Genomic DNA, 22,878 nt, shown 5'->3' with positions numbered 1-22,878 from the left:
GGCCCGCTTGATTGCTCCTCCTTCCACAAGAATTCGCTCCCTCCACCACTGACGCACAGTAGCAGCCGTGTGTACCATCTTCAAGATGCACTGCAGAAACTCGCCAAGGCTCATTAGGCAGCACCCTCCAATCCCATGACCACTACCATCTAGAAGGCAAAGGGCAGCAGATACCTGGGAACCCCACCACCTGGAGGTTCGCCTCCAAGTCACTCACCATCCTGACTTGGAAATATATCGCCGTTCCTTCATTTTCGCTGGGGCAAAATCCTGGAACTCCCACCCTGACAGCACAATCGATGTACCTACATGTCAGGGACTGCAGCAGTTCACGAATGTGACTCAGCACCATCTTCCCACAGGACAATTATGGGGGGGGGGGGGGGGGGGGGGAAATACTGGACCGAGCCAGCATAGTCCACATCCAATGAATGAATGAAAAAAATATGCTTGTTCCAGCTGTGAGTGTGGCTCAATAGCTCGCACTCCAAGTCCGAAGGTTATGGATTGTCGCTCCCGCCCCCCACACCCCTCCCCACCGCCTGTGAAGACCCTCTGCGACGTTTTACCATGTTAAAGGCTCTCGCCAAATTCAGATTTTGTTTGATTGAAAATGCTTTGGCCTACGAAGGCCTCTAAATCTGTTTTGCAACTGGCAATGTCAAAGCAGCCCTGCTTGGGAAAACATGAGGGAGGGCCAGTTGAAGGGGGTGTATTGTGAAGTTTAGTGACCTTGAATTCTGAGCTGAGATGACAAAAGGGATATTGTCTCATCAGAATGGCCCCGGGATCGTGATGAGTCTGACTGAACTCCAGCCCTGAGTGCATGAGCACCACCCCCGGCAAGGCAATCTTCATATGTGTGGAGGCACCTTTCAGTATTGTCGTGAAGCTGCGATGGGATAGTCATCGAGACTTCGAGGTGAGACCAGAGCTCGGGGATCCCAATGTGGGAGAGTCAGCAATGGCAACAACCGGAATTCAAGAATAAAGCCATCAAAGACAAAGACATCCATTTGTCGAGCGCTTTTCCTCACCTCAGGGAAGTCCCAAAGCGCTCCTCAAGGACTTTTTTTTTCACGTGTAGTCGCTGTTCTAATGTGGGAAATGGCACAGCAGGATCCCACTGATAGTAAAGTGATAATGATCGGATAATTTCAATGAGTGATGTTGGTTGAGGAATAAATATTGACCCCTGGTCTCCGGGGAGAGCACCATGCACCCCCTCCCCCCACCCCCACCCGCACCCCCAACCCTACTCCCTGCTCTTCTTCCAACAGTGACTCTGGGATCTTTTACATCCACCTGAAAGGGCAGACAGAAACTCATATTAATGTCTCAGCCTGAAAGGTGGCATATCCGACAGTTCAGCACTCCCTCAGTCCAGACCCTCTGACCGTGCAGCACTCCCTCAGTACTGACCCTCTGACAGTGCAGCACTCCCTCAGTGCTGACCCTCTGACAGTGCAGCACTCCCTCAGTACTGACCCTCTGACAGTGCAGCACTCCCTCAGTACAGACCCTCTGACCGTGCAGCACTCCCTCAGTACTGACCCTCTGACCGTGCAGCACTCCCTCAGTCCTGACCTTCTGACAGTGCAGCACTCCCTCAGTACTGACACTCTGACAGTGCAGTTGTCCCTCAGTACTGACTCTCTGACAGTGCAGCACCCCCTCAGTACTGACCCTCTGACAGTCCAGCGTTCCCTCAGCACCGATCAACTGACAGTGCGGCACTCCCTCAGTACTGACCCTCTGACCATGCAGCACTCCCTCAGTCCTGACCTTCTGACAGTGCAGCACTCCCTCAGTACTGACCCTCTGACAGTGCAGCACTCCCTCAGTGCTGACCCTCTGACAGTGCAGCACTCCCTCAGTACTGACCCTCTGACAGTGCAGCACTCCCTCAGTACTGACCCTCTGACAGTGCAGCACTCCCTCAGTACTGACCCTCTGATAGTGCAGCACTCCCTCAGTACTGACCCTCTGACAGTGCAGCACTCCCTCAGTACTGACCCTCCAACAGTGCAGCATCCCTCAGTACTGACCTTCTGACAGTGCAGCACTCCCTCAGTACTGACCCTCTGACAGTGCAGCATTCCCTCAGCACTGACCCTCTGACAGTGCAGCACTCCCTCAGTACTGACCCTCCAACAGTGCAGCGCTCCATCAGTGCTGACCCGCTGACAGTGCAGCACTCCCTCAGTATTGACCTTCTGACAGTGCAGCACTCCCTCAGTACGGAGACTGCCTTGTGCTCTCCCCCCTCCCTGGGCATCTCGTCCCTCTCTCCTGCTCGCTTCCTTTTCCCCCTCTCTCTCTTTCGCCCTCTCTTTCCATCTGCCCTCTCTCCTCTCCCTCTTCCTCTATCTCCCTGTCCGCATTCTATCTATCTCCCCTCTCACTCTCCCCCTCTCTCTCCCTCTTCCCCCAACCACCCCTTTCTCTCTGCCAACCACGAGGCATGGAAGATTTTGGTTGCAGACTGTGTGGCCCAGCCTTCGCTGCAGTCTGTCGCTGGCGAGGGAGGGAGAGAGAGAGAGAGAAAGAGAGAGAGAGAGACAGGATTTCTGGCAAGATGCCAACAGCTCTGACAAGAGATAATGTATGACTGGGATGGGTGGGCAATGAGAAATCGAGGGCAGCAGAGAGAGCGAGAGAGAGAGCCACAGAAGCTGCGTGATGCATCTGGCACAGCCGATTGCCCCTTTCATACCCCCAGTCGCCCTCCCGGTTTTCATTGTGATAAGCCGCTTCCTGTAGAACAGGCTGTTAAAACATGCAACCAAAATGCATCCAGATGAAGCAGCCTTAAAGTTGGGTGAGTTGATATGTTTCGCTGTTATTGTCTGTAAATGAAAAGTGCTGGGCTCGTTTCCCAGCGAGGTTTTTGTTATTGGGATGTAGCCTCTTGTGTCCGAGAGTCAAACCAAGCTAATTTCCTAATTGGGGAGGGGAGATGCTAATATGGAGCTCATTTGCATATACGCATTAATGAACTTGGCTTTGGGAGGTTCAGAGTGTGTGTGTGTTGTGTGAGCATGTGTGTGCGTCAGTGTGTTATTGTGTGTGTGAAATTGTATGTCAGTGTGTGTGTTATTGTGTGTGTGAGTCTGCTTGTTTGTGTCAATATGTGTGTAAATATCTGTTAGTGTTGGTGTGTGTGTGTGTGTTAATGTGTGTGTGAATCTGTGTGTTATTGTGTGTGTGTTATTTTGTGTGTTTCAGTGTATGTCAGTGTATGTGTGTATCTGTGTGTCTGTGTGTGTCTGTGTATTATTGTGTGTGTGTGAGTTGTGTATGTCAGTGTGTGTGATTTGTGTGCGTCAGTGTTTGTGTGAATCATTGTGTGTCTGTGTGTGTTTGAGTATCTGTGTGTATCAGTGTGTGTGTGTTATTGTGTGTGTCTGTGTGTGTTATTGTTTGGGTGTGAGTCTGTGTGTGTGTTATTATGTATGTCAGTGTGTGTGTCTGTGCGTAATATTGTGTGTGTGAGTGTGTTATTGTGTTGAGTGTGTCCGTCAATGTGTGTATTATTGTGTGTGTGTCTCTGTGTGTCAGTGTGTGTTATTGTGTGTGTATGAGTGTGTATATGTGAAGGTGTGGGTGTGAGAGTGTGTCTGTTTTTGTGTGTGTGTATGTGTGCGTGTACGTGTGTGAATGTTTATCAATGTGTGTCTGTGCGATTGTATTTGTATGTGTGTATGTTTATATACGATGTATGTGTGTCTGCATGCATATGTCTGAGGTTATATTTATACATGTATTTGTGTGCATCTAAGATTGTATTTGTACATGTGTTTATGTTCGTGTATGATTTTGTGTGTGTGAGTATGTGTTTGTTTGTGTGTGTGAGTGTGTGTGATTGAATTTGTAATCTGAGTAAATTTCTGTGTGTGTGTGTCTGTATGTCTGAGTTTGTGTGTGTGTGCATGCGTGGCTGTGTGTGTGGGACTGTGTATCTGCAGGCCATGAGATTGTATTTGTACTTTCGTGTGTGATTTTGTGACTTTGTGTGTGTGTGTCTTATGTCTGAGTTTGTGTGTGTATGATAGATTGAGTGTGTGAGTATATGACTGTGTGTGTGTCTGTTTGCCTGAGTGTGTTACTGTGTGTGTGTGTTTTATTTTTGTGTGTGTTACTCTGTGTGTCTGTATGTCTGAGTTTGTGTGTGTGGGTATGTGTGAGAGAGACTGAGTGTGTGCTGGACTGTGAGTGTGAGTATGTGATTGTGTGTGTGTATGCATGTGCATGTGCATAGGGGCTGGTTTAGCTCACTGGGCTAAATCGCTGGCTTTTAAAGCAGACCAAGGCAGGCCAGCAGCACGGTTCAATTCCCGTACCAGCGTCCCCGAACAGGCGCCGGAATGTGGCGACTAGGGGCTTTTCACAGTAATTTCATTGAAGCCTACTCGTGACAATAAGCGATTTTCATTTTCATTTCATGACTGTGAGTCTGTGTGTGCATGTGAGACTGTGAGTGTGTCTGCTTGTGTGCATGTGTGTCTGTATGCCTGAGTTTGAGACTGTAAATGTGTGTGACTGTGTGTGTGACTGTGTGTAGGTGGATGTGAGACTGTGAGTGTGCATGTTGTTATGACACCCTGGGCAAGTGCGCAGTCAATTCCAGCCTCACGTGCCCCGGATTCACAACACAAGTGAATTAACCAATAATTCTTGTAAAAATACCCAAAGTCTTTGGCCCTTGGCTGCCCAGTAATTACAGTTACCAGGTTTGTAAATGTAAATCCAATTACTGTTTATTTATATCAAGAACTGTAATGAAATATTCAGCAAAATGCAACTAGTTAAGTATCAACTAATACCTCATCCCACTTTAACTTGCCCCCACCCTCTATACACACACACACACACACGGCAGTATAATACAGAGGGATGGAAAGGGGTAAAAAGGGGTAAAAGTGAAAGGTAAAAGAGTCTTTGTTTCAAATGATGGCTTTTTGTAATCACACCTTTTTTCATTGCAAGCTTGCGGGTTAAAATCTCTGGTGTGCAGTCTGTAATGTTCATCTCTTAAGATTGATTCATTCATTCAGGTTCTCTGTAGTTTAGAAATGCAGTACTCACAACTTTTCTGGGGAAACACCTTACTTCTCTTCAAACTTTGCTTTCAGTTCGTGGTTTGTATTCAGGCCTCTGTAGTTCCAGAAAGACACCACTCACAGTTCTTCTGGAGAGAGGGATGGCACTCACAACATTCTTCCTGGAGAGAGTTATAGCAGGTCCTTGCCTGTGTGAAGTCAGAATCAAAACTGAAACGTTGGGACTGTGAAAAGCATTCCAGTGGGAAAGGATCCAATCATCACCTGTTACAGGGCAGAGCACATTCTTTTGGGCCAATTCATTGGCCACCAGCCGATCAATCAAACCAAGTACCCACCTGATCTCTCTCACTGGTGCCGACAGGTCTGCAGCCCTTGTTTAAACCAGCACAGACTAACAAAGTGATCTCCACTGTAACTTCTGGATTTTTCTGCTTGAATTAAAGATACAGGCGGCTTTCCTGAAAGAAACTTGTCCATTAAAGATCCATGGATCAAAAATGTAATGGCAGAATAAACAAAAGGGGAAACAAGAGAATAAACTGGAAGGACTATTAGAGTGTGAGTGTATGTGAATCTACGAGTCATTGTGTGTGTGAGACTGTGAGTGTGTGTGTGTTTATGTGGGACTGTGCGTATGTGTAAGAGTGTGACAGTGTGTGTGAGTATGTGGCTGTGTTTGTGCATCTATATGCCTGAGTTTGTGTTTTTGAGTCCATGAGTGTGTGTATGTGAAACCGTATGTGTGTATATGTGAGATTGTGAGTGTGTGTGTGTAAGTGAGACTGTGAGTGTATGTGAGAATGTGAGTGTGTGTGGGAGTGAGACTGTATGTGTAAGACTTTAAGTGTGTGACTGTGAGTGTGTGACTGTGTTTGTGTATATGTTGAACTGTGTGTATGTGTGTGTGAGAGAGAGACACTCTGAGGTTATGTGCATATGCGAGACTGAGTGTGTGCATGTGAGACTGAGTGTGTGTTTATGTGAGATTGTGTGTATGTAAGTCTTTGAGTGTATGACTGTGTGTGGGACTGAGTGTGTGTGAATGGGTGACTGTTTGTATGTCTGTATGCCTGAGTTTGTCCATGTCAGTCTGTGAGTATGTGACTGTGTGCATCTGAGACTGTGAGTGTGTGTATATCTATGTGAGACTGAGAGTGTGTGGCTGTGTCTGTATGCCTGAGATTTTGTGTGTGACTGTGTGTGTGTGTGAGACTGAGGGTATGTATGTGACTGTTTGTGTGTGTGTATGTGAGACTGTGAGTGTGTGACTGTGTGTGTATGTATGTGAGACTGTGAGTGTGTGGTTGTGTGTGTGTGTATGTGAGATTGTTTGTATGTGTGACTCTGTGAGTATGTGAAACCGTGAGTGTGTGTGACTGTGAATGTGAAACTGTGTGTGCGTGTGAGACCATGGGTGTGTGAGACTGTGTGTATATGTGAGGTTGCGAGTGTGTGTATGTGAGATTGTTTGTGTGTCAGACTGTTTGTTGTGTGTGACTGTGTGTGTGTATAGAACATAGAACATAGAACAGTACAGCGCAGAACAGGCCCTTCGGCCCACAATGTTGTGCTGACCACTTATCCTAATCTAAGATCAACCTAACCTACACCCTTTCAATTTACTGCTGTCCATGTGCCTGTCTAAGAGTCGCTTAAATGTCCCCAATGACTCTGACTCCACCATCTCCACTGGCAGTGCATTCCACGCACCCATCACTCTCTGTGTAAAGAACCGACCTCTGACATCTCCCCTATACCTTCCTCCAATCACCTTAACATTATGTACCCTCATGACAGCCATTTCCGCCCTGGGGAAAAGTCTCTGGCTATCCACCTTATCCATGCCTCTCATCACCTTGTACACCTCTATCAAGTCATCTCCCTTCCTTCTTTGTTCCAGTGAGAAAAGTCCTAGACATGCCCTCCAGTCCAGTCAACATCCTGGTAAATCTCCTCTGCACCATCTCCAAAGCATCCACATCTTTCCTACAATGAGGCGACCAGAACTGGACACAATATTCCAAGTGTGGTCAAACCAGGGTTTTATAAAGCTGCAGCAAAAGTGCGGCTCTTAAACTCAATTCCCCTGTTAATGAAAGCCAACACACCATACACCTTCTTAACAACCCTATTAACCTGGGTGGCAACTGTGAGGGATCTATGTGCATGGACCCCAAGATCCCTCTGTTCCTCCACACTTCCAAGAATCCTGCCTTTTACTCTGTATTCAGCATTCAAATTCGACCTTCCAAAATGAATCACATCACATTTATCTAGGTTGCACTCCATCTGCCACTTCTCAGCCCAGATCTGCATCCTGTCAATGTCCTGTTGTAACAGCCCTGAATACTATCTACAACTCTGTCAATCTTTGTGTCATCAGCAAGCTTGCTAACCCACCCTTCCACTTCCTCATCCAAGTCATTTATAAAAACCACAAAGAGCAGAGGTCCCAGGACAGATCCCTGTGGGACGCCACTGGTCACCGACCTTCAGGCAGAATACTTTCCATCCACTACCACTCACTGTCTTCCTTCGGCCAACCAATTCTGTATCCAGACAGCCAAATTTCCCTGTATCCCATGCCTCTGACTTTCTGAATGAGCCTACCTTATATGCGGAACATTATAAAATGCCATACTGAAATCCATATACACCACATCCACTGTCCGACCTTCATCAATGTGGCTTGTCACATCCTCAAAGGATTCAATGAGGCTGGTGAGGCATGACCTGCCCCTCACAAAGCTATGCTGACTATCTTTAATCAAACTATTTTTTTCTGAATAATCATAAATCCTGGCCGGGATTCTCCGAGCCTCCGTGCCGAAATGGCGCACGGCGCGGGGGCAGAGAATGGGGCCTCAGACCCACGATCAAGTCCAACACCGGGGCGCAATTTTCCAGCGACCGGAGAATCGGCGCCAATTGGGGGCCGTTAAAAGAGGCCCCCGCGGCGATTCTTCGCGGTCGACCAGCTGAGTTCCCACCGGCATGGTTCACTTATGGTTGCACCCGGTGGGAGGTCGGTGTCGCGGCCGCAGTGTCCAGCTTGGTGAGAGGCAGGGGGATCAGTCTCTGGGGGAGGCCTCCACGATGGCCAGGCCCACGATCGGGGGCCACCAAGTGGCGGGTACGTGCGTTCTGGGAGGGGGGGGGGGGGGTGCTACCTTTCACACGTGAGATTGTTTGTGTGTGTGACTGTGTGTGTATGTGAAACCATGAGTGTGTGTGACTGTGTGTGTGTGTGTATGTGAGACCATGAGTCTGTGTGACTGTGTATATGTGAGATTGTGAGTGTGTTACTGTGTATGTGAGACTGTGAGTATGTGTGGCTGTGTGTGTGTGTATGTGAGACTGTTTGTGTGTCTGTTTGTGTGTGTGTGAGAGACTATGAGTATATGTTACTGTGTGTGTGTGTATGTGAGACTGTGAGTGTGTGTGTGAATGTGAGACAGTTTGTGTATGTGACTGTGTGTGAATGTGAGACTGAGAGTATGTGAGACTGAGAGTGTGTGGCTGTGCGTGTGTGTGTATGTGAGACTGTGACTGTGCGTAACTGTTTTTTAAAATTCATATTTTACGGGATGTGGGTATCGTTGGCTTGGCTAACATTTGTTGTCCATCCCTAATTACCCTTAAGAACAGTAAGAAGTCTTACAACACCAGGTTAAAGTCCAACAGGTTTGTTTCGAATCACTAGATTTCAGAACACAGCTCCTTCCTCAGGTGAATGAAGAGGTGTGTTCCAGAAACATATATATAGGCAAAGTCAAAGATGCAAGATGATACTTTGAATGCGAGTCTTTGCAGGTAATTAAGTCTACAGGTCCAGACGGAGCAACTGGAGAGAGGGATAATCACAGGTTAAAGAGGTGTGAATTGTCTCAAGTCAGGACAGTTGGTAGGATTTTGCAAGCCCAGATCAAATGGTGAGTGTGAATGTAATGTGACATGAATCCAAGGTCCTGGTTGAGGCTGTACTCATGTGTGCGGAACTTGGCTATAAGCTTCTGCTCGGCGATTCTGCATTGTTGTGCGTCCTGAAGGCCGCCTTGGAGAACGCTTACCTGAAGATCAGAGGCTGAATGCCCATGACTGCTGAAGTGTTCCCTGACTGGAAGGGAACATTCCTGCGCGATGTCCATTCATCCGTTGTCGCAGCATCTGCATGGTCTCGCCAATGGTCCCGCTTTGGGACATCCTTCCTGCAGCGTATGAGGTAGACAACGTTGGCCGAGTCGCACGAGAATGTACCACGTACCTGGTGGATGGTGTTCTCCCGTGTAATGGTGGTACCCATGTCGATGATCTGAAACGAGTTGCAGAGATTGCCATGGCAGAGTTGTGTAGTGTCGTGGTCGCTGTTCTGAAGGCTGGGTAGTTTGCAGCTAACAATGGTTTGTTTGAGGTTGCGTGGTTGCATCGCCACATCATGGCTACCCTTAAGAAGGTGGTGATGAACTGCCTTCTTGAACTGCTGTCATCTGTATGGTGTAGGTACATCCACAGTGCTGTTAGGGAGGTAGTTCCGGGATTTTGACCCAGCGTCAGTGAAGGAACGGCCGATATTTTTCCAAGTCAGGATGGTGAGTGACTTGGAGGGGAACCTCCAGGTGGGGTTCCTGGGTATATGCTGCTCTTGTCCTTCTAAATGGGAGTGGTAGTGTGTTTGGAAGGTGCTACCTAATGAGTCTTGGTGAGTTCCCGCAGTGCATCTTGTAGATAGCACACATGGCTGATACTATGTGTCAGTGGTGGAGGGACTGAATGCTTGTGGAAGGGGTACCAATCAAGTGGGGCTGCTTTGTCCTGGATGGTGTGGAGAATTTTGTGTGTTATTAGAGCTGCTCTCATCCAGGCAAGTGGGGAGTATTCCATTACACTCCTGACTTGTGTCTTGTAGATGGTGGGTAGGCTTTGGGAAGTCAAGTGATGTGTTTCTCCCTGCAGGATTCCTAACCTCTGATCTGTTCTGATAGCCACAGTTTTAATGTGGCTAGTCCAGTTCAGTTTGTGGCCAATGCTAATGGTTGTTAATGGGGGATTCAGCAATGGTAATGCCATTGAATTTCTAGACGTGGTGGTTAGATCCTCTTTTATTGGAGATGGTCATTGCCTGGTATTTGTGTGGTGCGAATGTAACTTGCCACTTGTCAGCCCCAAGCCTGGACATTATCCAGGTCTTGCTGCATTTGGACACGGACTGCTTCATTATCTGAGGAATCGTGAATGGTGCTGAACATTGTGCAGTCATCAGCAAACATCCCCACATCTGACGTTATGATGGAAGGAAGGCCATTGATGAAGGAGCTGAAGATGGTTGGACTGAGTTCACGACCCTGAGGAACCCCTGCAGTGATGTCTCAGGACTGATATGATTGACCTCCAACATCACAACCATCTTCCTTTGTGCCAGGTATGACTCCAACCAGCTATTTTCTCACCATCTGCAATACTGTGTCCTTTTTGGTTGCTTCTTTTATTTTGACACACCCGATACAGGTTATCCAGTCTGTAGGTTCTTCTATGTGCTTAATTACGTCAAAGTTGTCATTCTCTCTCGCTCAGCCTTTAATTTATCTCTTAATGGGGCTGGTACACGTCTCGGCGTGTGAAGAACTGGCTTCGCGTTCTCCTTTAATTGGATCTTGTACATGAATGGTAAAGTACCAAAACCTTGGAAAATCTCAGGGAAATCATTTAGTATGGAGTCTCCTGAGGCATGAGGGCTTGTTACAGAGCTGTCTGCACTGTAGGCCCATTTGGCGAGCTACCGTTTCTCACACGCTTCTACTCCAATTAAAGATTCGTGTTCCGCCGCCTCAACCGAAAACTTCAACTAATGAATTCTGTTTTTTACATCGACATCGAGCTCGCATGCTCCTTGTGTTGTGATTTCATTACCATTGTAATCTCTTAACAATACTGTTTTGTTGACTACCTTCAGTTCAATTCGCAGCTTTTTAACATCGGACAGATTGATGAGGTTGGCACTCGCACCTGTGTTGAGTTTGACTTTTATCACTGTGTCATTTATCTTTAATGGTACTGTCCATTTATCCTTGTGATTATTTGTCGTTAATCCACTATTGCTACAAATTGTTACCAACGCATTGCCGTTTGGCATGTCTTGAGTCTCCTTGTCTTCACTGGAAATCATGTCCACAAAAATGTGTCCTCGAGGCACACTTCATCAACTGCGTTGATACCTTTTGTTTGTTCAGGTCTTCTCCTGGCAAAACATTGTGTTGCAAAATGATTTCTGCCATTACAGTTGGAACATGTCTTTCCAAACGCTGGACATTGTCGTGGCAAATGCTGTTTGCCACATCGCGGGCATAAAATGGAGGATCGGGTTGGTCGCTCAAAATGGCCGCTCGCACTGGGAGCACATTTTTATTTGACTGCATCACCTCACTAATGGCGTCGGCCACCTCTTCCACCTTCTTGCCAAAATGCCGGACATTCAATGTGCTGATCTGTTTTCCTGCAAGCTCGCAAGCGTGACATTTTTGGATAGCATATTTGAGTTGAAGCTCTGTTTCGCTTGCGCACCTTATCGTTGGAGATCCCGAAAATGATCTGATCGTGGATCATTGACAACTGGAGGGTACTAAAATTGCATGACTGCTCCTTCAACCGCAAGTCGATGAGCAAGCTATCAAATGCCTCACCCGCGTTCTGGGTGCACATACAAAATATATAGTGCTCGAAGGTTTAATTTTTTTTAAGAGAGCAATGCCGATCGAATTGCTTGAGAACATCGTTGAAGTTCTTGCTGTCTGCCCGCTTTCGAAGACAAACGTGTTGAAAAAATTGCTTGGGGACCTGCTACAGTGAGCAGCAATACGATACACCTCTCGTCAGGCTGTGTCTTTAGACCAAGGGCTGCAACATAAAGTTTGAACTGTTGCTTAAAAACCCTCCAATTCACGTCTACGTTACCGGTAATCCAAAGCTGTTGATGTACCTTGATACCTTCCATCTTGGGCTTCGAAGTTTTATCACGGATTGAGCACCAGTTGCCAGTAGCTTACAAGGTTAGTAGAAAAATTGAGTTTTCTTTCGTCTTCTAAGTTACCTTTAAAAGTTTGGATTTTTTGCAGAATCAACTTGTTCTTAGTCAATAATCAATCCTGGTACCATGTCATGTTCTGGAGACTCGCCGATATGAATGATGCACTACAGAACATCTAGTTTAAATAATTTATTGTTAAACAACTGTGTGGTAAAGATAACTAGTATAAATAAAACAAGCCACTAACACGACTAACTATTATAGAGCTACTGCAGAATACGTCTACCAACCAACATGACTTACTTCCAACTCCCAGACACAGGGTCACGTGGTGGGTTTACACTGCAACCTGGTGGCCGGAGATTGTGTATAATATTATCTACAGAATTGCTTTATGCATATCATCACGTCTCTCTGATGCCGATCAATTGCACAAAGACTAAAGTTGGGTACAACTGTGGCTGTATTAGAGTCAGATGCGTGGCCTCCTGCTGCAGCTGGCGAAATGGCAGGGCACTGGAGGTCATGCATATTTATACAGTTCTCCATGGGTGGAGTCAGCCAGCAGGAGCTACCGGCGAACCTGTAGTGCAGGTCCTACCTTACACCTCCTATTACAGTGGTTCACCACATTCACCCCCTGTTAAAAATGAGTGCGGCGGGGGTCACGTGAAACTACATACAATTAGTGCAATTATATACAGTGGTAGGGAAAGAAAAGTCTATGTTGATGGTCCGGAGTCCGTCAAAGGTTCAGCCGGTCCGGTGCTTTGGTGCTTCGTTGGGAGCGGCGTAATGGTGGCAGCGAAGTCGGTGCTGGCGGTGGTGGAGGTGGCACCGATGGCGATGGTGGCGGTGCTGATGCTGGCCAGTCATCGGGGAACTCCGGGAGCGTGCAGAAGTCCTCTTCGTCCCCTTGTGCGGAAAAGGGGAGGGGGGGATGCTCTGGTGGGGTCAATATTGGTGGCGCGGTGGGAGGTGGGGGGGGGCGCATTGGTGGGGGTGTGTGTTGGGGTGGAACCTGACGGTGCCAGGTCCCTGAGTGAGACAGTATCTTGGCGGCCATCGGGGAACTCAACGTAGGCATATTGAGGGTTTGCGTGGAGAAGGTGAACCCTGTCCACCAAAGGGTCCGCCTTGTGGAGTCGGACGTGCCTACGGAGAAGGACCGGTCCTGGAGCAGCGAGCCAAGTCGGGAGCGACACCCCGGATGTGGACTTCCTGGGGAAGGTAAAAACACGTTCATGGGGTGTGTTACTAGTGGTGGTGCACAATAGTGACCGGATGGAGTGTAGAGCATCAGGGAGGACCTCCTGCCAGCGAGAGGCTGGGAGGTTCCTGGACCGTAGGGCCAGCTGGAGGGCCCTCCAAACCGTCCCAATCTCCCGTTCCACTTGCCCATTTCCCCGGGGGTTGTAGCTGGTCGTCCTGCTGGAGGCTATACCCCTGCTGAGCAGGAACAGACGCTGCTCATCGCTCATGAATGAGGATCCCCTGTCATTGTGGATGTAGGCGGGGAAACCGAACAGAGTGAAGATGGTGCTGAGGGCCTTGATGATGGTGGCAGACGTCATATCGGGGCATGGGATGGCAAAGGGGAATCTGGAATACTCATCGACCACACTGAGAATGTACGTGTCACAGTCGGTGGTGGGGAGGGGCCCTTTGAAATCCACGCTCAAGCGTTCAAAGGGGCGGGAAGCTTTCACCAGACGTGCATGGTCTGGCCGGTAGAAGTGCGGCTTGCACTCCGCACAGACCTGGCAGTCCCTGGTGACTGTCCTTACTTCCTCGACGGAGTAGGGCTGATTGCGAGCTTTGGCCAGATGGTACAATCGAGTGACCCCCGGGCGACAAAGGCTGTCGTGTAGGGCCCGGAGTTGGTCCACTTGTGTGCTGGCACATGTACCTCGGGAGAGGGCGCCTGGGGGCTTGTTGAGTTTACCGGGGCGATACAAGATCTCGTAATTATAGGTGGAGAGCTCGATTCTTGCCCCGCTGTGTGTTATTGAACATGAAGGCTACCGACCGTTGGTCCGTAAGGAGAGTGAATCTCTTACCGGCCAGGTAATGCCTCCAATGCCGCACAACTTCAACGATAGCTTGGGCCTCCTTTTCGACGGATGAGTGTCGAATTTCAGAGGCATGAAGGGTGCGGGAACAGAATGCCACGGGTCTGCCTGCCTGGTTTAGAGTGGCGGCAAGGGCGACGTCTGAAGCGTCGCTTTCTACTTGGAAAGGCAGTGACTCGTCCATTGCGCGCATCCCGGCCTTGGCGATGTCTGCTCTGATGTGGGCGAAAGCGTGTTGTGCCTCGGCCGCAAGGGGGAATTGGGTGGACTGAATGGGTGGGCGGGCTTTGTCCGCATAGTTTGGGACCCACTGAGCGTAGTAGGAAAAGAACCCCAGGCAGCGTTTGAGGGCCTTGGGGCAATGGGGGAGGGGAAGTTCCATGAAGGGGCGCATGCGGTCAGGGTCGGTTCCGAGAAGTCCGTTTTGGACTATATAGTCGAGAATGGCTAACGGGGTCGTGCTGAACACACACTTCTCTTTGTTGTAGGTCAGGTTGAGAAGAGTGGCAGTGCGGAGGAATTTATCGAGGTTGGCATCGTGGTCCTGCTGGTCATGGCCGCAGATGGTGATGGTGACATTATCTAAGTACGGAAAGGTGGCCCGCAAACCGTACTGGTCGACCATTCGGCCCATCTCTCTTTGGAAGACCAAGACCCCATTTGTGATACCGAAAGGGACCCAAAGGAAGTGGTAGAGGCGACCGTCCGCCCCGAAGGCAGTGTATGGCCGGTCCGACTTCCGGATGGGGAGCTGGTGGTAGGCAGATTTCAGGTCAATTGTTGAGAAGACCCGGTACTGTGCAAACTGATTGACCATATCAGATATGCGTGGGAGGGGGTACGCGTCAAGCTGCCTGCACCGATTGATGGTCTGGCTGTAGTCCACGACCATCCTGTGTTTCTCCCCAGTTTTAACCACTACCACTTGGGCTCTCCAGGGGCTGTTGCTGGCCTCGATAATACCCTCCTTAAGCAGCCGCTGGACTTCGGACCTGATGAAGGCCTTGTCCTGGCTGCTGTACCGCCTGCTCCTAGTGGCAATGGGCTTACAATCCGCAGTTAGATTGACAAAAAGGGAGGGGGGATCGACCTTGAGGGTCGCGAGGCCGCAAACGGTAAGGGGGGGTTTGAGGGTGAGGCTCTGGAGGTTGCACTGGAAGTCCAGGCCCAACAGGAGTGCAGCGCAGAGATTAGGAAGGACATAGAGGCGGAAGTTACTAAATTCTACGCCCTGGACCGTGAGGGTGACTGTACAAAAGTCTCGGATCGGGACGGAGTGGGATCCGGAGGCGAGGGAGATCCTTTGATTGGCAGGGTGGACCGCGAGGGAGCAGTGCCTTACCGTATCTGGGTGAGCGAAGCTTTTGGTGCTTCCGGAGTCCAGCAGGCACGAGGTCGCGTGGCCGTTGATTTTAACCGTCGTCGACGCGGTGGCCAGGTTGTGCGGGCGAGATTGGTCCAGCGTCATCGATGCGAGCTGTGGGTAGCCATCGGATGCTTCAGGTGGCGAGCGTGTGCGGTTCCGATGTCGGGATGTCCGGATACTCTGTGGGGGACACGATGGTGGCGCCCATGGTGCGCACATTGCGGGGTCGGGACAAGATGGCGGTGCCCATTGGTCACACATGGACCCAGGATGAGAAGATGGCGGCTCCCATTGTGTGTCTGGCGTGCAGGAGCGGGAGATAGTGGGCACGACCGCAGCGACTGCGCGGGCCTGGCACACAGCCGCGAAGTGGCCCTTTTTACTGCAGGCTTTACAAACTGCAGTGCGGGCTGGGCAGTGTTGGCGGGGGTGCTTCTGCTGACCGCAGACGTAGCAGCGGGGACCCCCGGGGTGCGCGGATCGGCATTGGGAAGGCAGGGCCCCGGCTGAGGAGGTGGTCGGCGGGGTCCAGGAGGGGTAGGAAGGAGTAGAAGGGTGGGCAGCACGGCGGGAGGGGTACGATTGTACGTTACGGGATGCGACCGTCATGGAGAGCGGCAAGGTTTTCGTCTCCGCCAGTTTGATTGTGGCCCCTTCCAGTAATCGTTCTCGGATGCGGTCCGACGCAATCCCCGTCACGAAGGCATCGCGCATGAGGAGATTCGCGTGTTCGGCGGCCGTAACGACCTGACAGTCACAGTCCCGGACGAGTGGAATTAGGGCCCGCCAGAAGTCTTCGATGGACTCACCAGGTAGTTGCGAGCGGGTGGCGAGTACATGCCTGGCGAAGAGCGTGTTCGCCTTCTGCGCGTAGTGTTCCTTAAGGAGTTCCATTGCTTTTGTGTAATTCGTGGCGTCTTGGATCAACGGGAACACGCTGGAGCTCAGTCTGGAGTACAGGACGTTTATCTTCTGAGCCTCCGTTGGCTTGGGGTCCGCAGCCTTGATGTAGGCCTCAAAACATGCTAGCCAGTGAGTAATGTCTTTTCTGGCGTCGGGCGAGTGCGGATCCAGCTGCAGGCGATCGGGCTTAATTCTTATATCCATTCTGTGGAAAATCTGACTGTAATAAGTTGATGCACGATCAATTGCACAAAGACTAAAGTTGGGTACAACTGTGGCTTTATTACAGTCAGATGCGTGGCCTCCTGCTGCAGCTGGCGAAATGGCAGGGCACTGGAGGTCATGCATATTTATACAGTTCCTAGTGGGCGGAGCCAGCCGGCAGGAGCTACCGGCGAACCTGTAGTGCAGGTCCTACCTTACATCTCCTATTACAGTGGATCACCACACTCTCTCATTCTGTCTGTCTGTCTCTCTTTCTTTCTGTTTCTCTCTGCCTCTTTCTCTCTCTGCCTCCCTCTGTCTCTCTATGTCTCACTGTCTCTTCCTCTCTGCCTCCATCTCTCTCTCTGTCTTCCTCATTCTGCCTCTCCCTGTGTGTCCGTCTCTCTCTCTCTCTCTGTTTCCCTCCCTGTCTCTTTCTCTCTCTGTCTCTCTCTCTGCCTTTCTCTGCCTCTCTCTGTCTCCCTATCTCTCTCTATGTCTCACTTTCTCTCTCTCTCCGTCTCTCTCCATCTCTCTCTCTGTCTCTCTCATTCTGCCTCTCCCTGTGTGTGTGTCTCTCTCTGCTTCTCTTCCACGGCCTCGCTCTCTATCTCTCTCTCTGTCTCTCTCCATCTCTCTCTCTTTGTCGCTCATTCTGCCTCTCTCTGTCCATCTCTGTCTCTCTCTCTCTGCCTCGCTCTCTCTCCGTCTCTCTCTTTCTCTGTTTCTCTCTCTGTGTATCTCTCTCTCTCAGTCTCTCTCTTTCTCTCTGTCGTTCTCTGCCTCTCTCTATCTCTCTTTATGTCTCTCTGTCTCTCTCTCTCTCGATTCTGTCTCTTCCTTTGTCTATCTCTGTGTCTCTTTCTCTATCCGTCTCTCTCTTTCCGTCTCTCTCTCTCTGTCTCTCTCATTCTGTCTCTCCCTGTCTGTGTCTGTCTGTCTCTCGCTCTCTCTCTTTCCCTCTTTGTCCCTCCCTCTCTCTCTCTGTCTCTCTCTTGGTCTCTCTCTCTCTCTCTCTCTCTGCTTCTATCCCTCCGTCTTTCTCTCTCTCTATCTCTCTCTCTGTCTCTCTCCGTCTCTCTCGCTCTTTGTCTCTCATTCTGCCTCTCTCTCTATCCATCTCTGTCTCTCTCTGTCTCTCTCTGTTTCTCTGTCTCTGTCTGAAGGATAAATACAGCAATTTTCGGGAACTTTGGATAACGAGAGATATTGTAGGCCTCGTCAAAAAGAAAAAGGAGGCATTTGTCAGGGCTAAAAGGCTGGGAACAGACGAAGCCTGTGTGGAATATAAGGAAAGTAGGAAGGAACTTAAGCAAGGAGTCAGGAGGGCTAGAAGGGGTCACGAAAAGTCATTGGCAAATAGGGTTAAGGAAAATCCCAAGGCTTTTTACACGTACATAAAAAGCAAGAGGGTAGCCAGGGAAAGGGTTGGTTCACTGAAGGATAGGCAAGAGAATCTATGTGTGGAGCCAGAGGAAATGGGCGAGGTACTAAATGAATACTTTGCATCAGTATTCACCAAAGAGAAGGAATTGGTAGATGTTGAGTCTGGAGAAGGGTGTGTAGGTAGCCTGGGTCACATTGAGATCCAAAAAGACGAGGTGTTGGGCGTCTTGAAAAATATTAAGGTGGATAAGTCCCCAGGGCCTGATGGGATCTACCCCAGAATACTGAAGGAGGCTAGAGAGGAAATTGCTGAGGCCTTGACAGAAATCTTTGAATCCTCACTGTCTTCAGATGATGTCCCGGAGGACTGGAGAATAGCCAATGTTGTTCCTCTGTTTAAGAAGGGTAGCAAGGATAATCCAGGGAACTACAGGCCGGTGAGCCTTACATCAGTGGTAGGGAAATTACTGGAGAGAATTCTTCGAGACAGGATCTACTCCCATTTGGAAGCAAATGGACGTATTAGTGAGAGGCAGCATGGTTTTGTGAAGGGGAGGTCGTGTCTCACTAACTTGATAGAGTTTTTCGAGGAGGTCACAAAGATGATTGATGCAGGTAGGGCAGTGGATGTTGTCTATATGGACTTCAGTAAGGCCTTTGACAAGGTCCTTCATGGTAGACTAGTACAAAAGGTGAAGTCACACGGGATCAGGGGTGAGCTGGCAAGGTGGATACACAACTGGCTAGGTCATAGAAGGCAGAGAGTAGCAATGGAAGGATGTTTTTCTAATTGGAGGGCGGTGACTAGTGGTGTTGCGCAGGGATCGGTGCTGGGACCTTTGCTGTTTGTAGTATATATAAATGATTTGGAGGAAAATGTAACTGGTCCGATTAGTAAATTTGCAGACGACACAAAGGTTGGTGGAATTGCGGATAGCGATGAGGACTGTCAGAGGATACAGCAGGATTTACATTGTTTGGAGACTTCGGCGGAGAGATGGCAGATGGAGTTTAATCCGGACAAATGTGAGGTAATGCATTTTGGAAGGTCTAATGCAGGTAGGGAATATACAGTGAATGGTAGAGCCCTCAAGAGTATTGAAAGTCAGAGAGATCTCGGTGTACAGGTCCACAGGTCACTGAAAGGGGCAACACAGGTGGAGAAGGTAGTCAAGAAGGCATACGGCATGCTTGCCTTCATTGGCCGGGGCATTGAGTATGAGAATTGGCAAGTCATGTTGCAGCTGCATAGAACCTTACTTAGGCCACACTTGGAGTATAGTGTTCAATTCTGGTCGCCACACTACCAGAAGGATGTGGAGGCTTTAGAGAGGGTTCAGAAGAGATTTACCAGAATGTTGCCTGGTATGGAGGGCATTAGCTCTGAGGAGTGGTTGAATAAACTCGGTTTGTTCTCACTGGAACGACGGAGGTTGAGGGGCGACCTGATCGAGGTCTACAAAATTATGAGGGGCATAGTCAGAGTGGATAGTCAGAGGCTTTTCCCCAGGGTAGAGGGGTCAATCACTCGTGGGCATAGGTTTAAGGCGCGAAGGGCAAGGTTTAGAGTAGATGGGGCAGCACGGTAGCATTGTGGATAGCACAATTGCTTCACAGCTCCAGGGTCCCAGGTTCGATTCCGGCTTGGGTCACTGTCTGTGTGGAGTCTGCACGTCCTCCCCGTGTGTGCGTGGGTTTCCTCCGGGTGCTCCGGTTTCCTCCCACAGTCCAAAGATGTGCAGGTTAGGTGGATTGGCGATGATAAATTGCTCTTAGTGTCCAAAATTGCCCTTAGTGTTGGTTGGGGTTACTGGGTTATGGGGATAGGGTAGAGGTGTTGACCTTGGGTAGGGTGCTCTTTCCAAGAGCCGGTGCAGACTCGATGGGCCGAATGGCCTCCATCTGCACTGTAAATTCTATGAAAATCTATTTACGAGGCACGTTTTTTTACACAGAGGGCAGTGGGTGCCTGGAACTGGCTGCCGGAGGGGGTGGTGGAAGCAGGGACGATAGTGACATTTAAGGGGCATCTTGACAAATACATGAATAGGATGGGAATAGAGGGATACGGACCCAGGAAGTGTAGAAGATTGCAGTTTAGTCGGGCAGCATGGTCGGCACGGGCTTGGAGGGCCAAAGGGCCTGTTCCTGTGCTGTACTTTTCTTTGTTCTTTGTTCTTTGTCTCTCTCTCACAGCCTCTCTCTCTCTATCGGTCTCTCTTTCTCTTTGTCTGTCTGTCTGTCTCTCTCTCTCTCTGTCATTCACTGCCTCTCTCTGTGTCTTTCTATCTCTCTTTATGTCTCTGCCTCTCTCTGTCGGTCTGTCTCTCCGTCTATCTCTGTGTCTCTTTCTCTCTCTCTCCAACTCTCTGGCGCTTTCACTCTCTGACTCTCTCTCTCTGTCTCTCTATGCTGCATTCTGCCTTTCTCTCTGTCTCTCACTTTCTGCATCTCTCTCTGCCTCTCTCTCTCCAGCACTCTCTCCGTCTCTCTCTCCATCTCTCTCTCTCTGCCTCTCTCTCCTTCTCTGTCTGTCTCTCTCTCAGTCTCTTGATCTCTCCATCTTTCTCTCTCTCATTCTGCCTCTCTCTCTTTCTCTGGCTCTCTCTCACTGTCTCTTGCTCTCTGTCTCTCTCGCTCTATCTCTCGTTCTCTATCTCTCTTGCTCTCGATCTCTCTCGCACTCTGTCTCTCTGTCTCTCCATCTCTCTTTCTCTGTCTCTCTTTCTCTGCCTCTCTCTCTCCGTCTCACTTTCTCTCTCTCTCTCTCTAACCTTGCTGCCTCAAGACACTCCTTAAAAACCAATGGCTTTCACCCAGCATTTGGTTCCCTGCCCCAAACATCTCTTTATGTGGCTCAGGATCAAATTCCGTCTGATAATTGAGGCTGTGATGTTCCTTTTGCTATGGTAAAGGCGCTATATAAATGCAGATTCAGGAGTGAGCAGAAGCGTGAGCGAGTTAAATGAGGCGGACAAGAGGGAAACACAGGAATGGACAGAGTCAAACCAGCTTCAAATGACAGCTGGATCATCAGAGAGATACAGGCAGAGCAATAAAACACAGCTGCATTTCTCGAGCACCCCTCCCCTCCTCAGAACGTCCCATAGTGTTTCACAGACAGTGAAGGATATTTTTCCTTGAAGTGTAATTTGGGAAATGCAGCAGCCAATTTGTGCACAGTAAGATCCCACAAACAGCAATGTGACAATCATCCACCTCAACTGATGATGGCTGACAAATAAGCATTGGTCTCAGGGCACTGGGGAGGGCTTCCTTCTCTCCCCCCGCTTTTCTTCTACGTAGTGACTGTTGGATCTTTTACACCACCAAGTGGGCAGGCGGAGCCGTGGATTAATGCCTCATCCAGAGAGAGTCTCTCTGTCAGGAACCCCGTTTAAAGACGGACAGCAACTCCGACAGTGCAGCTGCCCCTCAGTACTGACCCTCCAACGGTGCGGCACTCCCTCAGTACTGACCCTCCAACAGTGCGGCACTCCTTCAATCCCGACCCTCCGACAGTGCAGCACTCCCTCAGTACTGACCCTCCGACAGTGCGGCTCTCCCTCAGTACTGACCCTCCAACAGTGTGGCACTCCCTCAGTACTGACCCTCCAACAGTGCGGCACTCCTTCAGTCCTGATCCTCCGACAGTGTGGCACTCCCTCAGTACTGACTCTCCGACAGTACAGCACTCCCTCAGTCCTGACCCTCCAACAGTGCGGCACTCCTTCAGTCCTGATCCTCCGACAGTGTGGCACTCCCTCAGTACTGACTCTGCAACAGTGCAGCACTCCCTCAGTACTGACCCTCCGACATTGCAGCACTCCCTCAGTACTGACCTTCCGACAGTGCAGCACTCCCTCAGTACTGACCCTTCGACAGTGCAGCACTCCCTCAGTACTGACCCACCGACAGTGCAGCTCCCCCTCAGTACTGACCCTCCAACAGTGCATCACTCACCACTCACTCAGTGCTGACCCTCCGACAGTGCAGCGCTTCCTCAGTACTGACCCACCAACAGTGCAGCACTCCCTCAGTACTGACCCTCCGACAGTACAGAACTCCCTCAGTACTGACCCTCCGACAGTGCGGCACTCCTTCAGTACTGACCCACCAACAGTGCAGCTCTCCCTCAGTACTGACCCTCCGACAGTGCATCACTCACCACTCACTCAGTGCTGACCCTCCGACAGTGCAGCGCCTCCTCAATACTGACCCTCCGACAGTGCATTGCCCCCACAGTACTGATACTTCAACATTGCAGCACTCCCTCAGTGCTGATCCTCTGACAGTGCAGCACTCCCTCAGTACTAATCCTCCGACAGTGCAACACTTCCTGAGTACTGACCCTGCGACAGTGCAACACTGTCTCAGTACTGACCCTCCAACAGTGCAGCACTCCCTCAGTACTGACTCTCCAACAGTGCAGCACTCCCTCAGTACTGACCCTCCGAAAGTGCAGTTCTCCCTCAGTACTTACCCTCTAACAGTGCAGCATTCCCTCAGTACTGACCCGCCAACAGTGCAGCACTCCCTCAGTACTAACCCGCCAACAGTGCAGCACTCCCTCAGTACTGACCCTCTGGCAGTGCAACACTCACTCAGTACTCAGAATGGCAGGTGTGATTTTTGTGGTGGTGTCTCTGAACTCATAATGTCTTGGCCCGTAATCAGAATGTTGCCCACTGAGCCATGTCTGGTACCAGAGGAATGATTTGGCATAAAAATTGGCACAAAAAAAACAGCAAATGATAAAGAGAATGAATAAGCGATGGAGAATTTGCTTGTGAGAGAGACAGAGTCAGTAGTGAAAGAGTAGGGCAGCCAAATCCTCCAACAGGAATTCTGCTCTCACCA

General features: G+C 49.8%; 1 long non-coding RNA gene across 1 annotated transcript in view; it reads left to right on the top strand.

The window, feature by feature from the left end:
- Positions 1–22,878, top strand: part of LOC140386525 (uncharacterized) — a 172,780-nt gene that overhangs the window by 5,358 nt on the left and 144,544 nt on the right. The window contains exon 2 of the long non-coding RNA XR_011933631.1: positions 778–922. This is a non-coding gene — a long non-coding RNA (uncharacterized lncRNA). The remainder of the gene's footprint in view (positions 1–777; positions 923–22,878) is intronic.

The sequence above is a fragment of the Scyliorhinus torazame genome, chromosome 12 (genome assembly GCF_047496885.1).
Source record: "Scyliorhinus torazame isolate Kashiwa2021f chromosome 12, sScyTor2.1, whole genome shotgun sequence".
NCBI classification, from domain to species: domain Eukaryota; kingdom Metazoa; phylum Chordata; class Chondrichthyes; order Carcharhiniformes; family Scyliorhinidae; genus Scyliorhinus; species Scyliorhinus torazame.
The sequence above is the reverse complement of the archived record's forward strand: the minus strand, read 5'-3'. Positions and strand labels throughout refer to the sequence as shown.